Below are 25,518 nucleotides of genomic sequence, written 5' to 3'. Positions count from 1 at the left end.
GGTTTGCCTGAAACCTCATACAGCAGATTCATTCTTATTCTGGTGAGAGCTGAACACCAAGGGAGACAATTTCAAATAGCTGGAAAATAATTACCTACTCATCAAGGGTCGGTACAACCTTATTCTATTTTTATAGTAGTTTCTAGAAGTAGACATATCACTTATTTGAGATGTATAATCAATATCTTAGCATATATGAACATGGCCACAGCTGTAGAAATCACATTTCTATAATAATGCAAAGGCATTTATGTTAATAAATCTGTTTGTAATCTCTGTCATTATGGTTGGGTGTCAATAAGTGAAACTAAAAGGATGTGGACAATTTCATGACATGTTTTATGCTAGTTATTTGTTTGTTGTCTATTCATGGGGTTACTAATTAGAGCTGGTAAAAGTTGATTTTCTCCTCTTTGGTTTATTGTGGGATGGGGCTTTCATTTCACCAGATACATAGTTATTCAGTGTCTACATTTCAGAAGCTGAATTGCTGGATACAGTCAGAATGAGCTTTGGCAATTCCATGTGTGAGTGTACAACTACGATTTTGCTGCACATTAATAACAACCTTGCAAAGAAGCCCAGAATCAAATGCCTTGCTCTCAGCTGGGAGCAGAAAGCTAGAGTGGTATATCTTGGTTGGTGACCTATAATGTTGGAAAAGTAGCTCTACATTCACTCAGAAGGAGTAGGTGGAATTCCGGAAATTTATTCACTCTCCTTCACTATGCCTTTTCCTTTTTTTTTTTTTTTTTTTTTTTCTTCCTTGTAGTGTGTTAGTGAGTGCTCCGAGACAATGAAAAAAAAAATGAATTACAGATAATAAAAATAGTGCATCTCTAGAACAAGCGGTAAAATCAAGGCTTTTATTTCTTCAGGTGTCAACTCTGTTCCTTCCCCAGGTCCTACCCTGCCCAGGTTTGTGTGTCACCTCTGTGATTCCAAATCAGCGATCAGGCGGGCAGCAGTCTGGGCAGTCACCCACAGGGAGTACACTTGCTGCTGCACGCTCGGACTTTCAGTCTTGCTCAAAGCAGAGAATCTCCAAGAGCTCTGAGGCTACGGATTGATTCGGGTGGGGCGAGGTGTTATTATTGTGGGATTGTCTCTGCAGAGTTGGCCTGGAGAGTGAGCGGTGGAGGGAGTGGAGCAAGGCATCGTCAAGAGTCCCCAGGAGTCCAGGGGCGCCCCCCAGACGGGTACGCTGGAGGGCCTGGGCACGGGGGACAAGAGAGAATACATGCCCGCTGGCTGGGAGCAGGGAGGCGGTGTGGCGGGGCAGGGGGCAACGTGCCAGTTTTCTCTCTGATTAATAATGCTCACGCTGCTGCGCGTGGCTCATGCGCTTTGTCTCCAGCCTTAGGGCTGGCGGAGAACGGCCCAGGGAATGAGTGGTACCGCGGGCGCCCGGCGCACCCAGCAGGTGCCATCACTCTGGATGGGCCAGTTCTGGATGCTCCCAGTGGCACAGACGCGGCGACATCGGCAGGCGCCCGGCTGCGGCCACCTCCCGGGTGTGGCGGGTCTGGGGCCCGGGGTCTCCGGCCAGAGCAGCTGCGGAGCCACGTGCAACAAGCGCGTTGCCCTCAGCCCGGGCGGGGACCGGACGCATCCGGGGCTGCGGGGAGGAGCCGGGCGCCGCCCCCGGCGGCAGTGCCAGCCGCGTGGGAGGGCACGGACCGGCGGAGGGGCAGACGACGGAGGCGGCCAAGCGGGAGGAACGGGACCGAGGGATCGACCGAGGCTGGCGGGCTAGGGGTGGGACTGGCAGAGCTACGGACAGGTGGGAGCAGTCAGACAGCCTGAGAGAGAGAGACCAGAACGCAAAGAGAGCTAGAGCATTAAGTAGGCAGGGAGAGGCACACAGAGACAGACAGCAACACTCGCGTGCTCCCTCCCTCCACACGCCCTCCTCTTACCGAGCGGAGCGGCCAGGGGCACAGAGTGGGAGAGGACTGTGGGCACAGAAGACCGGAAGAGGGACGCTGCATTGCTGGTGGGACGGAGAGATTCGGACGGACGGACGGACCAGCGCACAGACTGGCAGCCTGCGAGAGTGGCAGCTCTGAGAGCAGAGTGCAGGAAAGCGAGAATCCCGCGCTGAGCTGCTAGTGGGACCGACAGACGGTCGGACTGACAGACGTGCAGACGGACAGAAGAGCAGACAGGAGGCGGGGGCGCATTCACTCCCGGCGGCCAGCCGGGCAGAGAAGGCGGCGGTGGCACCTTCTGAGCGCGTCTGGAGCAGAGACCAGCAGCAGCAGCAGGGGCATCGGGGAGGCAAGCCGCGACCGAGCCGCCGCCGCAGCCCCGGCTGCCACAGCTGTGCGGGATCCCAGCCGACACTGCAGAAAGCTCCTTTTACTAGCAGTTAAATAAATCGACCAAAAAAAACAAAACAAACAAACCCAACAACAACAACAAAAGCCAAGCCAAAAGCCAAAACAAACTAATCCAGCCAAATCAATCATTGAGAAACAATAATATTAATAAAATCCAAAACTAAATCAAACCAGTCAAGGCACCAAGACGCAGGGGGGATATCCACTGTTCGATCAAGGTAATAATCAAGGTCTTCCGACGTGAACATTGCACGCCTTTTGTGGATTTTTAGAATTCCTTCTTTCTTTCTGCCATATATCTGTCTGTTTCTTTTGAATTATTTCTTGTCTGTATTTCTTCTTTGTGTTTGTAGAAAGCTGATGTTGTTATACATGTATTGTGCTTTTTATGTTTCGTCAAGGAGGGATGGACTCCCCTTCCCCCAAAAAAGACAGATGTGGAAAGCTGGAAGCTGGCAATGTTTTTCATCAGAGAAGTCTACAGTGATTTGTATAGGCTTTATGGTAGAAAGTTTGCGATGCTCTTTTTGAAAGAGACCCATTGAAGAGGTAGAAAGTTATACTCTGTTGTTGTATGGAAGGATTGGGGTCCTAGGTCCCAAAGGGCTCAAGGGGAAGAACAGAAAAGATGTTCAGTTTTATTTTGACATGTATGAAATCTGTGCTTCATTGCGAATCACATTTCTGTCTCAAGTTGTAGATATGGTGGTAGAATTGAGTTGAATTAGACAGGTGTTTAGAAAGTTTCTTAGGAATAGGAATTAATTCACTCAATGTTTATGCATAGAAATATAGCTGGGGTGGATGTGGTTGCTGTCAGCTATTCAGGTTAGTTACCTGATCACCTCCTGAAGATGTAGGATCAGGACAGAGTCCAAGCCTAAAATAAAAATCAAAGAGAGAATTGAAAGTTATAGGGGTGGGCAGCTAAGAAATATAAAAGGCTGGTAGAAATCATTTTCATTAGAATGTGTTCAGAGTACAGATATTCATTTTAATTTTTGATTTCTTTAAATTTTTTGATTTTTGATTTTCTACCAGTATGACAGCCTCTCAAATCAAGAAGGATATTCTCCAAAGTTGAAATGAATCTGTATAAGATTTCGTTCAAATGCAGAATAAATTCAAATGATTCCTAACCCCTCCTCATCTACTTTGGAGATAACAACTGCTATGATTGTTTTAAGTAAACAGAGAAGTGGAGATGACAGGAAATCATTTTTCATTTGTTAAAAATCAGAAAACCTTTGACACACTTTAAAATAAATACACCTACTCCTTTGATCCTCTGTGTATGTATTACCACAGGGCTTAAATATCTTAATAGGATTTTAGTTAATGTCATTTTCATGAAAGACAGTCATTTGGAAGCCAAGAGCTCTATCTATGTTTTCGTTCAAATAGCCGAGTAATCTACTATCTTGGCAGTAATTATGTCTGCTGCATTTCTAATGTGAATTGCATGTGAGAGGTTATGAATACACTCTTTTCAAGTGTATGTGGGTTTTCAAGGTATGTATTTGTGTTTGATGCTATATTTCCTTTGTTATAACATTCTCCTGCTTTTCATCACTTTGACTAACAGAATATTTGTAAATTTTCTGGAGAGTGAGTTTGGGTATACACTTTGAGGAATATGCTTCCTCATTACAAAAGATATGGAAACATAATTGATTACTACACTTGCTTATCAATAGTATTTTGATTTTGTTTAAATGAAATGTTTAAGATATGTGGATTGCTATGCATTCATGTTTTAAATTTATCCTCTCTGGGCATGATTTATGCCATTGGATAATTAACTAAGTTACTTTAGAAGACATGCCTGTTAAACAGAGTACTTTGTTTAGAGGAAGCATATTTAAAGAAACTTATACAGCTAAAGAAATTGACTCATCTCCTCAGTGACTTAATTTCACTACATGATGATTTGTCCTTTGCAGTATTTAGCTCAGACCAAGACAGAATTGTGTGTGCTATTAGATTTGCAAATTGCTGATCTCCCAGTGACTTTCCCTCTTAGATCCCAGTTGAGTATGGTTACCTTGAGAACTGTGGTATTAGCCGTGTTAGAGCATGCTCCACTGGGGAGTTCTGTGCAGTCTATTTTTAATGCTATTTAATGAAGGAGCGAGCGCCTCACTCAGCAATAAAAGAAGCATGAGGGAAGACAGAGCAGTGCATGGTTATGGATACTGGACAAGGATGTTTGGAAAGGTAAAGGCTGACCATTGGATATGGTAATTTTAATTAAGTCCTAATGTATTGTATGAATGGAAATACTGATTTTTGTTTGAGAATTATACATGAATAGTTCAATAGGTGTTTTCGTAAACATCTTCACTAGTTCTTAGAAAGAAGACTCAATAATTTGAGTTTTTAAAACTTGAGGGAGATACTAACCAGGGAGTTCCTGCATGCATACTATTTTTAATACAAGCTGTCATATTCTTGGGTGGTGGGAAGTACAGAAATAATTTCAAATTCCTAAAATATTGTTCTGCTGAAAGGTTGGGAGCTTGTAAAACATTCTGCGAATAAAATAACTAACATGCTTCTAAGATACTACAATAACCTGAAGCTCTGCCTTGCGAATTGCTTCATTTTCTTTTATGAACTTGGAGTCCAGGTCCAGAATTGTGACAACTAAGAGAAGCAGGAAGTTTTGATTGAACTCGATAGAATATTTGGGGTGCTTCTCTCCTTAGAATTAAGATAAGCACTACAGATCATCTTTCTGAAGGCTAAATATTTTAAAAACATAAATAGCAGAGGCAGCACTGATATGTTTTGGAATGTTACAATAAAGGGCAAAATATCTTAACGTTATAGTGTGTACAATGGAAGAAGGCATCTGTCTGCAACATTTGCATATATGCAGAACACCTGTCTTGAGGTAGAAAGTGAGAATGTTCCGTCAGAAAGGTCTTGTGTTGATTTTCACATTAACAACATACTATAATCAGGTTATTCTTTTGTTCAGAGTAAAGCTAATTAGACAAAATACTTAAGTAGTTTCAAGGTTAACAAACATAAGAGAAAGTAAGCAGTTTCTATTAAATGTGAAGGTTAGTCATATAATTTTTGAATGAAGCTGTTAGAACAATGTGCAAAGTTGATCTGAATTTTTGCCAATTCTAATGAAAATGACCCCCAAAAATAAACTACTAAGGAAAACACATCACAATGAGTTACTGTGATTTTTTTGTTTGTTTGTTTGTCTTTTTGACTTAGTTCTAGAGGAGAAAAACAATTCACACTGCCTAAAATATTTCCCTTAGTGGTCATGCCTTTTGGACCACAATGCTGATACCTTTCTCAAGCTTCTCAGATGAGTGGGCATTCTCATCGGAATTCAATGTCTATTTTGTCTGTGGACAAGATAATGATAAGCTACATAAGTAGAGTGTAGAATGAGTCAGCCACTGAAGGCACAATATACAACGTAGCCAGAAGTGAATATGATTGAGAATTCTCATTAGTATGAGGAGACAGTTTGAAGTCCATAAGGTTGGAAATTGCAAATTAATCATTTGTATACAAGTCAGTTTAATTCAGATCTGCTTTGTGACAAGGTTAGGAGAGAATGTGGGGCTTAAAGGTGATGTCGACAATGAAAGCCATTTCTTCATATGGTAAGTACTGGCATCATTCTAACTGGTATCACATGGTAGTAGCCTATTTAGAAATTTGTGAATCTCTAATCACAAAAAGAATTGACTTCCTTAAAAATATATTATATCACCTGGAAAGTTCTGAATATATTTTAAGTCAGCGATGATGCATTTATAAAACATATACTTCCTCTCTTTAGACAAAGGATCTTTATGATTCCAGAAGCTCCACATTTCTGTGGACTTTGCCTTCTTTTATTTTTTATTCTAGCATTTTATGTTAAATATGATAAATGAATTTCAAGCCAGGATGTAAGCAAATGCTGAAGGACTGTCGAAGGGGAAAGAAAATACTAACAAGACGTATCTGTAACTAGATTTGGTTTTTTTTAGGGTGTCTTTGCTTCTGAGTGTTAGTTTCCTTTAGGTGGCTTTATGCCAAGTTCTAATAAATTGATTATTTGTAGTGCCTTAGTCTTATTTAATTAATTTTGCTCATCTTGGATTAATTTTGACCCTAGATATTGAAGTACATATTACTTGTATTTATATCATAACCAAGGATCTATGAGGATTAGATATGAGCTGAGATATGAAGTATTTAAATTATATACATAATATGTTTCATGAAGAATAAAGTGCATGAGAAAGAATATCTGGTTCATTCAGCAGTTTTTAAATGCCTGGTAACATTGTTATCTGTGGCCTAAAGATATTTTCTTTAGGCATGAAATGCTCATATAACATTTTGAATGCACCTTTCTCTAAACTTACTGAGACATATCTGTGCTCTGAGAAATAGCTATGCAGCAAACCAAAAAAGTGAATTGAAATAATTACATCAAGACAATGGAGGGGATATTGAAAAACAAAGGGGTTTGTTTGAATGCATCGAATTGCTCTCTACTTTCAGATTGAATCCTTAGCATCATATTATGCTCCTGTTTTTCAGTCACCAGTATAGCTCCTGGCATTTCCAGGTGGAGAGAATGTTAATCACTGTCCATGGTCACAGTAGATCAATATTTTTTAATTTTTTTACACACTTTGCCCAGAGAAATGTCTTTTGGCAGTTGTATAACCCCTGTTTAGTATACCTTTCAATGCGACAGGTTTAGAAGATTTTTGTATACGTTTTGTAATAAAGTAATATATATATTAGGATACAATTGTAATTGCGACATTAAAATGTTGAAGCATTAGTCCAAAATTGTCTCATTCAAGGAATATATTCCTAATTATTTATTAGTCATAAATTCATACATTTTAAAAGTAATATACATTACAATTGTTCCTGTTATCTAGCAAAAGAAAATCATTTCTTTTTATCCAGGTAAAGAGGGCAAGTGTCCACTAGTAATTATCCCCTTTAAAAACAGGCCTTTTACTACATTCTCACATTTCACACTACTTCAAGATAATACAATTCTTAAATTAGAAATCTGTTTTGAATAACACACAAAATATTAAGATTTTGTTAACAAAATCCCTTCTGTAAACATTGGTTTTAAGATAATTGCTAATAAAATTTGCTTTTAGTTTAAGGGAAGGATTCAAGATTTTTAACAAGAAAACAATTACGTCACTTTTTATTTCAAATATTCCAGCGAATTTTCTAGAGTTTTTTGGTATATTATGGGTAATGTTTCTGTGAAGAATTGTAAAGTGTAATATATGATCTTTTTTTCTGCAGCTTTTTCATTGAAACAAATTCACAAAGCATATCTACCTAGATAAGCCAGTCATCTCTCACTGATACCCACACAAGTTAGGAAATAATTCCTTATGATAGGGACATTTAAAAGAACTAAGTGGTTCCATGGCCAAATTTAGTGCTGGAACTCTTAATAATTGATAAGCCTTCTTTTACATTTGTGTCATCCTTGGTTGCTTCTTTATGATACACTAAATACTTGAGATAAGAACAAGAACTCTCTCTAGGGAAACAGAAACCAGAGAAGTGGTTTTCATATACTTAGCAGATTTCCTTTTAATTGCTAAGATACAATACTCATTCAGAACAGTCTAGTCCATTGGATCATACACTAAAAAAAAAAAAAAGATAGTTTATCCGTGTTGATATATTTTGGTCTAGTCGAAATTGAGAAACAACAAGCGAGGTAAAATATTTCAACATCTTTAAAGAACAAAATTGAACATCAATTTCTAAAAGTTTTATGGTCCTATGAATTCTGATAAAATATCCTTTGACACGTAAATCAGAAGGCCCAGCTATCATCTAATTGTTCAGTGATTCAAGTTGCTTTCAGATTATCTCACTACTGTTACATAGACCTATAAAAATCGAGCCCACTGGTCAATAGAGGGTGAAGGAAGAGCATGTCAACTCACCAAAATTCAATGACTCCTTGTAATTGTTTAAATTTTATTTGCCCATACATTCAATGGAAAATGGAAAGATAACAAACTTATTTTTCAGCTTTTTGTATGTTTCTAAAACCGCAAGCTAAAGTCCTCACAAAAAGTTCTAACATAGAGAGATTAAAAGAAAAAAAAAATCTATACTCTGCATTTACATGTTTTTCTTAGCATTTTGCTTGTTGATATCTATGTAACTTTGGTGGAAATCCCAGTGTTGCTGGCATCAGATTTGATTTAATCATCAAAGAGCTTTTGGACAGAGAACAAGTAGATTCGATGTGAGTATGTGACAGAATCAAGAATTCTGCAGCATTTGCAAGCTTTAACTACTCAATGCTTCTTTAAAATAATTTTTAAATGGGTGTAAAGAGGCTTTTGGTTAAAAATATGGGACTTTATTTTCTTTGTTTAGAAAAAGAAGATTAAGGTTTTTAGTCAAATCATGATTCTTTAAGCCAATGTGGCCCATAGCTGTATTAAAATTGCTATTAAATTCTGCCAAATTAATTAATCATTAGGATTCTGCAGTCATATTTGACTACTTCTTGTAACTGGCCTAGAGGAATGATCAAGATAACACTCTTTGATGGCTTTGTTTATATTTTGTTTATTTTAAATTTACTTAGATATGCTGATGTTGTAAGCATTTTTGGAAATTGTCAAACAACTGGCATTGCACTAAATTCAAAAACTTCACAGCAAGGAACTAGCTAGTATTAATGATTCATCATTTTTTTCATTCTCATGTCATTTAACTTTGGTCACAACACTTTTTTGTGTGAAGTTTCAAATTTCTCTCCAACGCTGAAATTTTCACATAATCACTAACAGCGTTCTGGAATGATAAGATAATCTAGCATATAATCATGTTGCATACATATGCTGCAGCTATCTGCTTACCCTTAGCATTGTTAAACACTCTAACAACCCTTAGCATTGTTAAACACTCTAACAATTAAAGATTAATGCCTTAATCTTTAATTATCGTTATCATTGTTGTCTTCAGCCAGAACTATGGATGACTCAGTGTTTTAGTGTTTCTTCATCATCGAGAGGTAGGAGAGTATACGTAGCTAATGTGATAGAATGTGTATATTGCGACAAGCTTATACATCTTCCAGGATAAGAACGCAAATATCCCTCCAATAGGGAAATTATTTTATTCCAAAAATAATTGTAATGTCTGTGTTATTTGTCTGATATAATGTGGGAAGCCACAGACAGAGATGTTTTGAATTCAGTGGAGCTTCTGCTTGAAATTCAGATGAAAAGTAATAGAGAGGTTGTATACCAAAGGTAGTCTAGGAGCTTATCTGAGCAGGAGCAGGTAAATGAGCTGTAAGTGATGAAGGAAGGCTTTACCAAGGAGGCGCAAGGCCCTCCATGAGATTCTGCAGGTTAGAGAAATGCACAAAATTAGGATTAAAATGAAAGGTCCAGGGAAATAAGTGCTAAAAGTGGTGTATCTGAATCTCATTTTCTGTGACTTACCCTCATAAATATGCAGTTCGCCACCTGAATTGGTGTGTGGTACTGGTGTTTGGTTTTTGGGTCTGACTAAACAGTGTGACTATGGCCAAAGTTCTAAACCTGTCTGTGCTTCACAGTTTCTACAGTGAAAGTTGTGTAGTGACATTGATCCCGACTCAACAACTTGCTAGTTGTGTGACTTTGGCAATTTAGTTAATTCCTGATTGCTTCAACTTTCTCATTTATAAGGTGGGAATAATATCTACCTTTCATGATCAAAGCAGAAACAAAGCCCCTGACACATGGATATTATTCACTTAAAATAAACCACTTTCCTTTCCATAAAACATTCAGAGAGAGATTTACTCTTCTTACATTTAAGGATCCCCACTTCCATTTAAGAAAAAAAAAATCTTTTGGTAATTTGGAATACAGCTCTCCTTCATTGCTATCCCATAATATTTCTGATGGCTAAAATTGGTTATGCTTGACTCTTTCTGTGCTATGAAATATTGAAGGCCAAGCCAAGGTATTAACTAATCTCAGAGGTGTTCATTGTGTAAAGAACATGATGCTTAATAAGGCCATAATCTTCTGCCAGTTTGTAAGGGAAGAAATGGTCTAATTCAGTTGTCTAAAAAGTTAACATATGGGTATTATCTCTCTGGAACATTTTAGTTGTGTAATTTCTACCATTTAAATGAGGTGAATAAAGAACCAAATCATTGAATAGGAAACAATTGGAATGAATCCATGAAGGAAAATCCTAAAATCCTGCACTAGTGGATGGGAGCTGGGACTAACAACATATTTGAGGTGACATGAGAGAAACATTTTTCTATTCTGCAACAAAGCAAATGGAGCTTTGGCCTCATTGAGGGGTCCTTGGCACTCCCATAGAAGACTCCAGCTTCCTGTCTCCAAGCACTGAGTGAGCTGTTTGGACAGGGCCACTGATCTGGCCTCTGATCCTAAAGTATCTGCATTAATTTTGCTGAAATGAGTCAGCACTCTGCCTCTATGAACATGGCCAGAGGAGGGAAAGACTTCTTTCGTAACTGAGGTTTAAACAATTGGTTCCCCTATCAAAAAATGGAGAGCCACAGATAGTATTCAACACAGGAGAAGGTGAGCTATACAAAGCAGTAAATGCATCCGATAATTGCATTTTATTTCCTATTATAAAATGGATGTCAGCATTCTTCTGGGGAATAGCCTAATCAACTATTTATCCAACAAAATTTCTCAGAAGGTGTCAGAGAATAAATGTATATTTCTTTGCTATCCAAATATTTTTTTGGAAAACAAACAAAAACAAGGAAAGTGTAGACATATTTTGTTCATATATGTATACATACGTATTGCTAGAGTCAACATGCTTATGCACAAGTCATTTAACTAACTTACATTAAATACACACAAAGAAAGGCCTATTTCTCAGTCCATTTTTCATTGTCCTTAGCAGTTGTTGGCTAGTATAGTGCTTGCATGTGGCAGATATTTAATCAAAGTTTGTTGAATTAAAAATTGACCTTTCTACTGATACTCAGAATTTAAAACCTACTCTAAGTAAGGTTTTAATTGTATTTTTCCCTGAAGTTTCAGCTTAAGCCGATTTGATATTCATTTTTTTTGAGAGAACAAAAACCTGCCCTTATATGTAGAATTGTAACTACACTAGCTATTATTTTGGTTCTTACAAATAGTTTCTTCTTCAGATCTCAGACAATGACTGGGGATTTGATGGGAATAGCAAGGCTCGTAAGAGTTCAATCTGCTTAAGCTGACTACAAACATTACCTTTCCATCTAAGTGGAAGGGAATTCATTAACACTCAGTTAATATGGTCTTGGAAGAAAGAATGAGGCAAAAGCACGTTTACAAAATATTTCCAAATCATTGTTACACAGAGCTAGAGGCAACCCATCTTTATTGGATGTGTGCCTTTGGAGGGATTAACCATGGTGAAGGACACCCAGCATGTGAGGAAGGAATTCACTCCTCCAAAGAACAAGCAAGTAGACAGTGCTGAATTAGAAGGCAGGGATGAGGGACAAAGGGAGAAGAGAATATTAACAAATTGGAGACTTTCAGACCCCCTTCCTGCTTTAAGCAGAACAGGTGCCACGAAGCTATAGGAAGCTCTTCTCTTCCTGCTACTTTGGAAAGATGATAGGATTAACCGCAGTTAAATAGAAAATCATTTAATCTAACTGGACCATAGAGAACTGAATTCATGTTTTACCCGATCTATAAAAATAATCTTGTTTGAAAGGAAGGGGTCCAGCTGATTACAAATGAAATGAGTTTGCTTTCTTAATTTGTTTCCAACATTTTAAGAAAGGCTAAGTGTAATGTTTAAACACACACACACACACACACACACACACACACACACACAAATAAAAAATAAAAAATAAAATAAAATAAAATAAAACTTTATACCTTAACTTAGAAGAGGAATACCTTATCTTACTTCTCTGAGACTGTGGCAGGCTTTAGAAACATATAGAAAGCAATAGATTTTGACACCATTGATATTATTATCAGGAAGCCAGCAAAATATATTCGAGAACACATTGTATCAAAGTAAGGGAACGTCCATGGAAGCCAAATTGAGTAGCCAGCTGAGTTCTTGGGTGATGGCTAACAAGGCTTGTCTTTGCATCAGATATCATTACCATTCACTCATTTATTCATTCTTATTTTTCAAGTATTTATTGAAGTTTTCTATGTATTGTGTCTCAGGCTAAATACTTGGGAAAACTTGATGTGTAGGATTTTATAGGCATTTGGATGAGATGAATGCATTTTAACGTTTCTAAACAATGAATTGAGTAATTGAGGGTTTGTCAAAAATCCAAAGTTATAGGTAGACAATATTTTGGATGATAAAGCAATGTGAATTAATTCCAACAAATTAGAAAAATCTTTCTTCACCAATAAAGTTAAGTAGGAAATCCCTAGGGAGTACACTTTGAGGGTAGAAAAATACTGGTTTCCAGAAAACAAACACGGAAGAGTGAGCACCACTGAGAAGCTTTGGTGGGCAGGAAAGTTCTGTTGGTGGTAATAGGCCACAAAGTAAAACCATCAGTTAGGTTGCTCTCCAGCAAGAAAAAACACCATCAACCAAGACAAATGTATATGAAGTTAGTATGAACCAGTCATATTCTCTTTTTCAATCCCATTACATCATACATTTACTATATTAGTTACTAGGGCTGCAAGCAAATGATTAAAATTACATTGGGATTATGAACAGGAACGAAGTTCAAGGTACCTGATCAGAGTAAAATATAGAAAATATATGAACCAGCCTACTTATTTAGAATTAAAAATTAGGTTTATCAAAAGACAAGTTATTCTTTGAATTTGTTGTGAGATTCCACATTTGTGTGTTTGAGAGAAGAAACAGGAAAATCATTTCAGAAATAAAAAGTATAAAATGTTATAAAATCTATTAATCCTTAATAAATTAAAAATAGTGCCTGTGATCAGAGTAAGATGAAATTTAAATGGTTCTGTAGGAAAACCACAGAGGAATAAATGATTTGATCTGTAGGCCATTTGAAGGATAATCTCTTTTTTTTTTTTTTAAGATGCATTATTTTTTCATTGGCAGCAAAAACAAGTTTGATATTTGGAGGCAGAGAGATGTCTGGAGAAATATATATTGCCTCTGACCTGCCTCTTGTTCAAATACCTTGCTCTGAAATACTGAGAAAGAACCTACTTTTTGAAATTACCTGTAAGCAACAGGATTATGCCAAATGATATCTAAGATCTCTTCCAGTTTATAATTTCCATTATTTAATGACACTTCTTTGTATAATATTCACAGATCCATTTTTATTGGCTTGTTCATAAATGTTAACTATGTTTTTATTCTTTAGTCCTGGAAGTAAGCACTAATGCTACCCAACAGAGTGAAATGATTAGAAGGTGCTCTTATCAAGAATAGTTGGTTAAGAAAAGAGAATCTGGGTTCCCAGGCCTGGGCTCAGATCCAACTCTGCAACTTACTAGTAAGTTTCTTAAGCTTTCTAAATCTCAGCTGTTTCATTTCTAAAAGGGGATTGTTCTAAGAATTAAATATAAACTTCTTACCTCATTTCTTGGTATTCATTTTTTTCTGGTGATCATAGTTTCAGAGTTTCTTATGTCCTTATCACTATGTTTTATTGATTGCATAGGCCTCACATAAATAAAGCATCCCCATAAAATCCCTCCCAGTCGGATTGAAAATGTTTTCATGATGTGGCAGTTGTCTTGGGTATTTTCTTCAGGCATAATTGGAATCTGTTTTCAACACATCTATACTCTATATGAGGAATGCTTCCATGTCAATGGTTCAGTGAGGAGAGGCCATCTGTGAACACATAGAGTGCAGGCCATTGTTTCTAGAAGGCACTCCTTGCATAGACAGCAGGATTTGACCTTTTATAAGCTTGGATGGGCAGTAGAGACTTTGAAAAAGAGATTTGGGTATTCACGGGTGATTCAGAATTCTATGTGTACGCAAAATTCCATGCAGTATTTTATAATCTACTAATGTGACTCAGCTTTGGGTAAGATTGTGGCTCTGGTGGTGATTTACAGAGGAAGTTAACTAGGCCTCCTAGATTTGTCTAGTAATACTGTGGAGAGTTTAGTCTTAGCATCCTTCCAGGAGCAATTTGGGACTGTCATCTAAGAACTAAGAATGATTTCAAATAAAATTACAGTAAACCTGTGACTTGTTCACTTTGCAGATAAAACCAATGGTTATATCCAGCAGAAGGCCATTTGTATAATAAAAGATTTGCCCAAAGGATATAGCAAGAGAAGAGAGCTCTAAAATCAATTTTTCTAAAATCACTGAAAACATTACCTCATTGTTTTGATCTAGCTGTGAAAATAGATTGTTTTTTATGTTTTAAGAAAGGATGAGGAGATATCACTTGTTTCATCGTTTATTGATTGGATCCTTAGGCTTAAGCAGGGATCAAACGGTTAGCACTGTTAGCCAAAGAATTTACAGCATTGAGACAGAAGCAGACCTACAAACTTAAATGAACTGATACATTTTACTGCAAGTCTGGGTAAACTTACCTAATATATTGAATTGACAGAAAGCCAAAATTTAGGTATTCCTGATGAGGCACATCGATAAAGGGTAAAGAAGATCTTCATGAAAGGAGTGTGATGTTTTTCTGAACTTGTTAGAGAAGCTACCATGTGGCCATTTGTGGAGGAAATCTGTACTTATTTCTGTATCGATTAGGTCATTTGTGCCATTTGTTCTGCTCTGCAGGAATTACTTCACTTGGCTTGCTCTTCCTGCACTCTGAATTACCTTGTTTGTCCAGGCAAAAATTCTTACCAGTATAGAAATCCAAGATTTCTGTAGCCTTGTGAATATTATTTGCTGAAGGCACAGGGAGAGTGATAAGTGAAAAGTCGTATTCTTCTACTGATTTTGAGTTTACCTTTGGATCGTGCTTGATCAAAAGCTACATGTGGCATTGTGATTTCAAAGAAATAATTTGTTTTATTTTCTTGCACTGTGAATGTTACCTACTATTTATAAACCCCCTCCTGTGTGAAAGGGACTTTGTGTACCTATGTAATGTCCATACTTACCTGCTTTTTAGCTGTGGTCATAGCAGTGACATTATCTCTGTTATGATATATTTAGGGATTCTTGTTTAAGGAAGCATGAAAGATATATATTTCATCCTTAATTTTTTCTTCGTAATATGAATTACCCTGTAATATGTAATGGCCACACAAAACAGAGAATTCAATTATCTCATCTGGGTATCATCTAACTAAGAATCAGGAGCTAAGGGAAGTAGGTATAGTGAAGCCATGACAAAGAAGGCCATGGAAATTAATTTTTGAAACTGCCGCAAAGCGCATGGAAATTTGTCTGCATGCTTCACAGATCTATTTGTGGCTGCTGTTTATGGCATGAATGATGCCATGGACTATCAGCTCCTGATTTTACATATCTCTGGGACACACTTTCCCCCGGTGTCAAAGGAAGTGGGTAGGTTTGACATCACGGTGATCTAAATTTGAATTCCATCCTGCCTCTTACTCACCTAGCCAAGTTAATGAACCATTGTGAGTTTAATATTTTCTTCCTGAGTTACGTGTAAAATACTTGCCAAATAATAGAAATGATAGCTGGTTCTGGCTTTCTCTACATGTCCTGACTATCCATTAAAACACTGAAACTTCTAAGAATATGTATACTGAAATTGTATGTATATCAATATTTGTTTTGGAAATACTATAAAGTTGTGGTTTGTGTCACAAATATTGTATCAGTCCATGAATAACTGGAAAAGTAAAATAAATTTGGAGGGTTGTCAGATTCTGTATCATTGGCTTTTATAAAGTGTCAACAAGATATATAATTAAGTAAAAAAAAAAAAAAAAGGAAAAAAAAATACAGCATATCTAAATCCACATTTGCACTCACCACCCATCTTAATTTGAAGCAATGAGGTTTATTTAGGGGACCTAATGGTTCACACTTAAGAACAAATAGATGCCCAGTAATAAGTGATTAATGGAAAATATTTTTTCAGAAAATAAATGGTGATCAAATAGATGAAAAACGGTTTTAAAGATGCATATTAAGTGATTAGTGAAGCTTAAAGGAGAATTCCATTTTCATTTTTTTCCCTAATGGGTTCACATGGTTTGAGCTTTTAAGTGCATGCTTTAAGTTACTCTTTTGTGATTCTTCACAGTTAAGGCACATTACCTTGCTCTTCAAATATGTGTTCTCAAGATATTCCTCTGTAAACTCAGGGAAAGGCGCTATATTATTTATTTACAACCTGTCTTCTGCCCCATGGGGGAGAAGTAATACCAGATGGATAAAGGTATGGAATTTACCGATATTGAGGATGAAATTATCCGTTCTCACTAATACGTTTCTCCTGCAATTATCTTCTGAAAAACTTAGATAAGAATGAGCCCGTGTGAGCTTTCTTCGCAGACTGTTTGTCCTCAATTTGTTTTCTGCCAAGCGAACCAAACACCTGGAATGCACACGCTCATTCCTTGACTGTGCTTTCTGTGTTTGTTGGCAGAGGGTGACGGTTGCTTTTAGCAGATGTGCAGGATCAGAGCGGCCTTTTTATCTTTCTACCCTCAAGGAGTCAGTTTCTCAGATAAAGGAAGTGGTGAGGTTAACAGATGTTTCAGCCCTACCCTGAAATAAAAGTGAAGCATAGTAGGTATCATAAACATGTTTATTAATTATTTGTCAAAGGTAGTGCATTTGTTAAAATATTTGGAAAGAGAAATTTAAAGGCAATGTTTAATTTTTATTAAATGTTAAATCTTATTTTATGACCTAAAGTAAACTAAAAATCAAAAAAATTTTCTTTGTTTTCCCATTTACCTAACTTGAAGAAATGGCAAAATCTTAGAAATAATATTTACAGGTAAATATAAAGATTTATTTGTTATCAATATATTTTACATTATGTACATAAAACATATTGCTACAAATTTCTTAACCTAATTCGTCATATGCATTAGCTAGCTTTACTCTGGTAGGTTTTAACCTTCGACAAGGGTATAAGCTTTATTTTACTGTTGAGAAATATTTCTGCAGAGATAACAGAAAATAAATATGCATACTCTTTGATAAATATGTATGTGTGTATATTGATAAATACATTTATATGTGTATATATTTGAGCTTTCTTATTATAAAAAGAATAATCTTTATTATTATGACTGATGGGGTGCTTCAGTCTAGCTTATTTTCTACTTTTTTTCTTCCTGAATTCACTTTTTTCATTGCTAATAAACAATATCCCATTAAGGCTAAGATTATAGAAGAGAATCAATGAAGAGAGGAAACTTGCCTGTACCCCTCTTCTCTGCGCATCACCGCTGATGAAATGGCAAGATAGTACTAGAGAGTAAGATGATGAATTTATTGTTTCAAATGAGGACTCAGTGATTTCTGTACACTTTAGATTTTGATTTCATAGCTCTGCCCCAGTGACCAAAATGAGCTATACTGTATGTCTTTTAAATGCCAATTGGTGATTCAAGGCCCATATTTTAACACAAATGAGCCATCCTATTCCTTAAATGAATACTATTACAGACGGAAGTAAATGTGAGTTTTCTTATGTCATCTCAAGGGGAAATCTCAGATGGTGGCACTCCTTCTATATCACATAGGAGAGTTATTTCTGAAGCAGTAGTTCTCAAAACATCACATACATGAGAATCACCTGAAGGTTTATTGAAATACAGAATTTTTGGATTCAGCAGGTCTGTGGTGGGGCCCAAGTATATGCATTTCTAACAGGTTCTTAGTGATCTGGATGTTGCCAGTACATGAACCAGAATTTGACAACCACTGATCTAAAACATAAAACTTTTTGCCAGAATGTAGAATTTGTATATGATTGACATTTTATAATCTAAAAACAAAGGAATACTATAAAATTTCAAAACAAACTAATCTTCGAATAACTTTGAATTTACTTTCATTTAAAAATTATTTTTAAAACATAATTTTAAAGGAGGTGATGAGGATAGCAGACTCCACTAGACAGAGTTAAGCAGCTTCTGCTTTGAATGATTATTGAATACAAATTTCTCTCTAAGATTGTGTGTACTAAGAGTTTCCAGTGTAGGATTATAAAATCCACTGATATAATAATAATCCCCTAATCCACAAGACTGGATATTCTAAAAATCAAGGAAAATTTTAAAATAAAAATTGGTGAGCATTAGAGATTAAAACTGTCAACACAAAAATGTGAAGACAAAGATTTATAACAGCTTTCATTTCAACTGCCCCAAACTAGGAACAACTCAAATATCCTTTACAAGGTGGGTGGATAAACTGCAGCACATTCATAGAATGGAGTATTACTCAGCAATAAACAGGAGTTAATTACTAATTGACATGATAATTTGGATGGATCTCAAGGGAATTATTCTGAGTGAAAGAAGCCAATCTGTAGACATTGCAGACTGTGTAATTCCATTTATAACACATGTCAAAATGATAAAACTATCATGACAAAGGACAGATTGGTGACTGCTAGGAGATATGACAAAGGAAGGGGTGTCACTGTAAAGGGGTCGTATAAGGAAGTTGAAAAACTAGGACTATTCTGTAGCCTGATAGTGATGGTGGTTATATAAATGTATGCAAGTGTCAAAATTAATAAAACCATACAGCACCTAAACAAGTCAAATTTACTGTATAATAATTTTAACATTAAAAAAAGCAGAATTACACTACCATTTAGCTACATCAAGTAACTGAATCTGCACAGTTATATGAGGTAAAAGTATCAATTTATATAAATAAAATATGCTTTATTTCAAACAAAAGACATAAAAAAGATATGATCTCTATGAGAAGCGTTTTTCAAAACAAGTACTAATTCCATTTTTTCCAGGCAGAGATCCTAGGCAAATTTTGGAATTTGGAAAAATCTGGCTGACATAGTCCTTAACTGTGTTACCCCTGGTACCCTTCCCCTATTTCCTCGTTCGGTGTTTTTCTTAGAATCCTTTCCTGTAAACTTTTCTGCTTTAAAAACGATTTTCATGGACACGTTTATTTCTCTCATTCAGACTTACTGTGAAAAACTGACAGCCCTAGAACTTTCATCCAGTTACCTCCCACATATATGTACACACCCTCAGAAATTACCATCCATTCACAACTTGAAGAGCCCAGTGGTGGCTACCTCAGGGCTGGTTGCCCATACCATTCTGAAGTAGCTATAATTTTTAAAGACACTAAGGTCTCTAGAAATGTCTGGAAGATCAGGTCTCCAGAAGTACTGGCAGTTTAATTCTAGCCAGGGCTCTGATCAGGTGATATCAATAAACATCTGTTGAATAGATGCATATGTTTCTCTCAGTGAACGAGTTAATAGCTAATACATTTATAATGGCAACTCTGTGTGAAGTACTCTTCTGAGTACTTTATGTATATTAACGTGCTTAATCCTACAAACCACTTTTCAGTTAGGGACCCTTATTATTTCCATCTTCAGATGAGAAAACTGAGGCACAAACACATTTGGTAACTTGCTCAGAGTCAATGGTGGAGTCAGTCTTCAAGCCCTTGATGTCCAGCTTCAGAGTCCACGTAGTTAACCGTTCCATAACACTTCTCTGCTTTTTGTTTTGTTTTGTTTTTTGTTTTGTTTTTGTCTATATTTCCTCCTTTTACAACAGACTGACACAGTTGTTAATGGATATCAGTTTACATATATACAGATATTACAGATATATACAGTTTACATATGACCCATCAGCCTTAGATAATTCATAAATCTTTGTACAGAAATGACTTGGTTGCACCAACTGGGGAATGCATTCAGATTCTAGTGTTTGAGCTGAGCTGTACAGGATGCCAACGGATACGTGGATCTGCTGGTGTAGAAACAAGTGTGGATAGAGTTGTAGCCATGGGCAGAGGGAGAGGGCAGCTGAAATGCCTGGTGATACCTGAAGCGTTGTGGTGCTGTTGTGGGGGCAGACATGTTGGCAAGCTTGACAGTACGGTGTCTCCTATCCTGTGGACACTTTCCCCTTGCAGAACCAGAAAACTGCTCTCATGTCACTCAGACTTGAGTGCTGCCTGGTTAAATAAGATGCTTTTCCAAGAGGAAGTTTGTCTGAGAAGCCTACTACCAGCCTGATAAATCTGCTTTTCCAACTTCCTTGGTTGAGCAGAGAAGAAATGGCTGAGGAACCCTTCACCTCACTTTTTCTCTGATTCAACTTGTGGAACAGACAGAGTTTTACAAAACTCCAATCCAAATCTTAGAAACAGGAGGTTTTCCTTCCATTCAGTGTCGCGCTGATCATTCTTATGTTAAACTCTGATTATGTTCCCCACAGGCATTCTTTTTTTTCAAAGATAGTCTCAGTTGACTTAGTACTAAAAGGCAGCTGTGGGTTGAGGTTGCAACAGCCTAAGGTCTGCTCCATTCCTCAAAGTAATCTCCAAGCCTGAACCCTAGCATGGTGGTCGAGGTGAGGCTCCATAAACCTTAGAAATAGCTCTCCTAGATATGACAACATTTGGGCCTTGGACCAGTGGTCATGCATTCACTCTACAGTAACAGGGGCTTCTATAGTTAATTTGGTTCTCAGTTTTAAGATTACTAGAGAATCAAGTGTTGAGTGTGCACTTTTGTATGTTACTGGGATATCTGAAGCAACATTACTGATAAAAAGTAATTGCACATTTCTGGATAGTGATAACTGGAATAATACTCTCTTGTGATAGAAGATACAGTTTTTATATGGTTCGGCATCTTTCTTTAATCAGTACCCATGATTATGTGGGTGAGTGTTGCATTCCCTTCTTGGTGAACACACTCCAGACTCATAGACTGGGCACTGTGATGGCAGGCAGTGGCAAGAGCATGGGTTTTTGAGAACTGTGTTTGAATAATTTTTATACCGTTTGACCTTGGGCAGGGAATTTTATCCTTTCTGAACCTGTTTTCTTTCTTTCTCTTTCTTTCTTCTTCTTTCCATGAGTGAATGATTCATTACAGTGAGGATTAAAAACACTATGTATAAAGTGTTCTTTTTGGCATTTTGTTATGAAATAATGTATGAAAACACGATAGCTATTGTTTGTTTACCATGAGTTATGATATCTGTATTTAAGTTGAATTAAATATGAACAACTCTGGGAGTTTGTGATGATCATTATCCAGGTACCAATTTTTAGATTTACTTTCAAAAAGTGACATGAAATATCAATTTCTCTTGGTTACAAAGACTGTTGCTAAAGTTTTTCTCCTGATGACATACCCATAAGCCTTGTGAGGAAACAAAGTAATTTAAATATGAGCTTAATTCCAGCACAACCATAGAAGTAAATATACGTCTATAAAATGAAGCCCTTGATTCCTTTAAGTATCTGCCTTTTAGGCTCTTTTCTGACCTGACCCCTTTTTGGCCCCCAGGCTCTGATGTGTGAGGCTGGACCTGTGCTGTGCTGAATTTCAGGAGAGAGTGCACAAGTGTTACTCACAGGGTGAGCAGTGAGAGATGGAGTGCAGGCCAATCTTCTGCAGCTGGGAAGAGCAATTAGCAGCTTCATGAATTAGGGTCTTGTTTACACTGTTGTCCAAGATAATCATTTGTTTGTTTTAACTAAGATGCTCTATCTTCATCAGAGGCATCAATCCTCATATTTAAATGATAAAGTCTTTGAATTTCACAGATAATGTTTGCATTTCACAGCAGGAACCCCACACAGCCCATATTCTCTCTTGCTGACTTTGATAATCAAGACATGAGCTATGTATATTGCAAGTTTTTCTTCAAATAGATATGAAAACATGATGTCATCTATTCTCGCAACATTTTTTACACAGACCCATTTTAAGAGATACTTTTTACATTAAGTCCCAGCACACATACATACATGCTTGTGAATACACACAGACTCCACAAACACTTGTGTTCTTCAGGTAGACACAGCACACAACACACAAGTTCAGATTTTTTTGGTTAAATTTATGCCTTAAAAACACATTTTAAAATATGATAATATGAATATAACATAAATAGTTAATGTTTTAAGCAATTGAAAAATTAATAGACCTTTCTGGGTTTAGATGATTAGAAGACATTTGTAGAAGACATTTACATTTTTAGAAACATGTATTCATTTCCTATTGTATTCCAGACATCTTGGCGGGTCCTGGAGACCCAGAGATAAGCAAAGCACAATCCCTGCCCTTGGGGAACTTACAGCCTGACTCTCAGATAATTTCGAGGCCCTGGGATAAGTGCTGAAGTGCAGGTATGTAGCCTGATAGAGACATCAAGGTGAACACAGAGGAGGAACAGATCATGAAAAGTGGGTGGTAGAGAGCTAGGAGATTTGTTAATAAAGGGGTGAATCTCATTTTGTTGGTTAATATACACGTTTGAAGCAGTAATTCATCACATGTTGTAAGATGAGTTTCTCAAAAGGAGAAAACATTTAGAGAATAAAGGTGGCTGGGGTTTTATTCTGACTGATGGAGGGGCTTCCTGTTTTATACCAAAAGCACTATATTATTTCAGGAGCAGCTCAGTCAAAAGACATTGGTCCACAATGACACCTGGGTGTGTAAAGAGCCTTATAAGTTCTTGTAATAAAAACATCAGAGAGCTGTTTTATGACAAGAGTCACAGGTGTGCATTGCACCATCTGCTGGCATAGGCAGAGCATGAGAGGCTTTCCAAGGGACAGATCAATGTTCTAGTCCTGACAAGCCTTCTTGGCATCCTTCTCAGGGATTTTCAGCTTTTGGACCTTGACTTTTTCCCCTTTTTGACCTAGAGCAATGCAAGAGGTAGTTTAATAAATAATCATGAGGTATCACTTCTAAATTACTGAAAAATCTTTTAAATATCTGCATTTACATAGTTCTTTCCATTTCCTCTAGGAGAACACAGGGGGCTGGTCTATTCCCAATTCTGAATAAAACACAAGACAGTATCTATAAATGATCGGTTCAGCCACCAGAGGACCTCTTGCTCTCTTATACTTCTTTGAATTTGTTCTTAGCTTCAGCTTCTGCCTCTGGCCCCATCCTTCCAGATGTGAGCAGGCCAAATTCTTACTCTGCTTCCACCCCCTTACCCTCACATACACCATAAAAGTGCACCTCACTTTATGCTCTTTCAAACCATCCTTGCTATTGGCTATAGTCTGTGTCCTCGAAATCTCTTCTGTGTCATCCTTGGAGAAAGTTCTGGAAAAGGAGAGCAATACTTGAACTCCCATGGAAAGACAGAGGAATGTTGCTTCTAGCTCTCGAGTGTGTGTAACAAGAGGTTAAGATAATGACTAACTTCATTCTCAAAGTTCACTTCTTGGGGGATAATTATCAGATTATTGATAGGTAATTATCAGTAAGGAGAATTACTGACTTTTGACAGAGGATTTTGAGTAAATGCTTCTATTCTTTTTTGTGGGATACTACTCTCTTTATCTTACTGGATGAGAGATAGTTGTGGGTTTTTTCCCCCAAATAATGAATTAGTCTAAAGTATCCCTTTATCTTGAAAATTAGTGAACAATCCTATAAGGACTCATTTGGAATTCACTGCCTAGCATACTTACTGAAAAACAAAGAAAATACGTAGTTGGAAAGCTAAATTGAGTAACTCCTTGTTTTTAGCAGATTATAAATTTCTTAAAGGCAGGTATGGGGCTACATCTATCTTTGCATCTCACAATTTTTAGCAGAATTTTTTACACCTAGTAGGAGCTGGGTCAATAATAGTTTATCCACTTCAAGGGCATAACAAGGCCTAATTACACACACGGATCACATACACGTAGATTATCTGTACAATTAAAACTGGATCCTCCAGGAGACCAAGTGCTTTACTTTGACCAATTTAAATAAAAATCTCAGTCTTGTAAAACATCAAATATAGATTATAATTTAATATTCTCTCATTGATTCATTGTCATAGTATAAAAATCAGTTATTGAGCTGTACTCGTGAGAATGGTGTATTTGTGCTGTTAAAACTTCACCTCCTCCAGGCATATCCACAAGGAGAAATGGCGAACAATGAGATACAAAGAGGAAAAGAGATAAAATGACTCTGTGTCTTCCAGTAAAAGTCATGGAATAGAATACTGCTCAGCATATAGAAACATGCTGTAAGTGTTAGTTGCTATTATAATTATTTAGGCAGCTCCTTTATTAGAATCTTTGAACTGCTAGTATACATTCTCTGCATGGAATATAGAAACTTGAAAAATATACAGCATAAAGAAATCAGAACACTTATAAATTTCTTATGACCATCTATAAAATTCAAAAAATCAACAGTATTCAATTCTCATTGACCTTTTTATGTCCTGCCTCATCTCCCAAAAGAGTACTTTTGTAGGCAACAATAATACATATTTGCTGGAGAGACAGTGAGACACAGTGGATGCCTTTGTACTTATTGTGTTACCTTGGGCAAGTTCCTTGACCTTACTGAATTTTAGTTGTCCCATGTGTATAAAGGAGACAGTGACATAGCTATTTGTGGTTGTGAAGTAAGAAATGAGATAATTTGTATAAGTTTTGGAACACTTTATGGGCACTAACTAATAGATAATCATAATATCTTGAATGCCTATTATGTGTCAGGCCTGGTGTTAGCTATTGGTGTTTTTAAAATTAAGTTTGAGGATATAATTTTTGGAGGTGTTCACAGTAGACATACTTTGGATTTGAGATTAGAGAATTATGTAGCATTATAGTGGCCTCTGAGAGTTAAAGGTCAAAATAAGATGAGATTTCAGGTGTGGAAGAGAAATCACACCATTGGAGAGAATCATAGTGTGTATGGTTTATTTTTAAGAATTAATTATGTGATCCCATATAAGCCAATTCAGCACTACCAATTGGCATACATGTGCATATCTTATGTACATTTTTAATACTTTTAGAAATATTGCACAATTTGGAGCAGTGATGAGATGGCAGGTATTAGAGAGGTGATTAAGAAGAGCTAACAATGGCTTAAAACTAAGTGGTGATTCTTAACCTAGGTTTTTTCACTACTGCAAAGCATTTTCAACCCTTCCGAAAGGATGTCCTGTGATGTTGTACGTAGGGTCCTGGAAAGCAGACTCCAAGATAGAGTTAAGTGTGCAGGATGTTTACTAAGGAGAGTTCTTGGGACCAA

General features: G+C 36.9%; 1 protein-coding gene across 31 annotated transcripts in view; it reads left to right on the top strand.

Annotated features, from left to right (window-relative positions):
- The first annotated feature begins 933 nt into the window (after nucleotides 1–933).
- Nucleotides 934–25,518, top strand: part of LOC105470906 (cAMP regulated phosphoprotein 21) — a 156,754-nt gene continuing 132,169 nt past the window's right edge. For 17 of the 31 annotated variants that reach the window (XR_980857.2, XR_980856.2, XM_011723219.2 and 14 more), the window contains exon 1: nucleotides 2,348–2,560. The gene's annotated coding sequence lies outside the window, so the exon portion shown is untranslated. The other 14 variants (XM_071090704.1, XM_071090700.1, XM_071090695.1 and 11 more) reach the window with 6 other exon arrangements.

This window comes from Macaca nemestrina, chromosome 2 (genome assembly GCF_043159975.1).
Source record: "Macaca nemestrina isolate mMacNem1 chromosome 2, mMacNem.hap1, whole genome shotgun sequence".
Taxonomy (NCBI): Eukaryota; Metazoa; Chordata; class Mammalia; order Primates; family Cercopithecidae; genus Macaca; species Macaca nemestrina.
The sequence above is the reverse complement of the archived record's forward strand: the minus strand, read 5'-3'. Positions and strand labels throughout refer to the sequence as shown.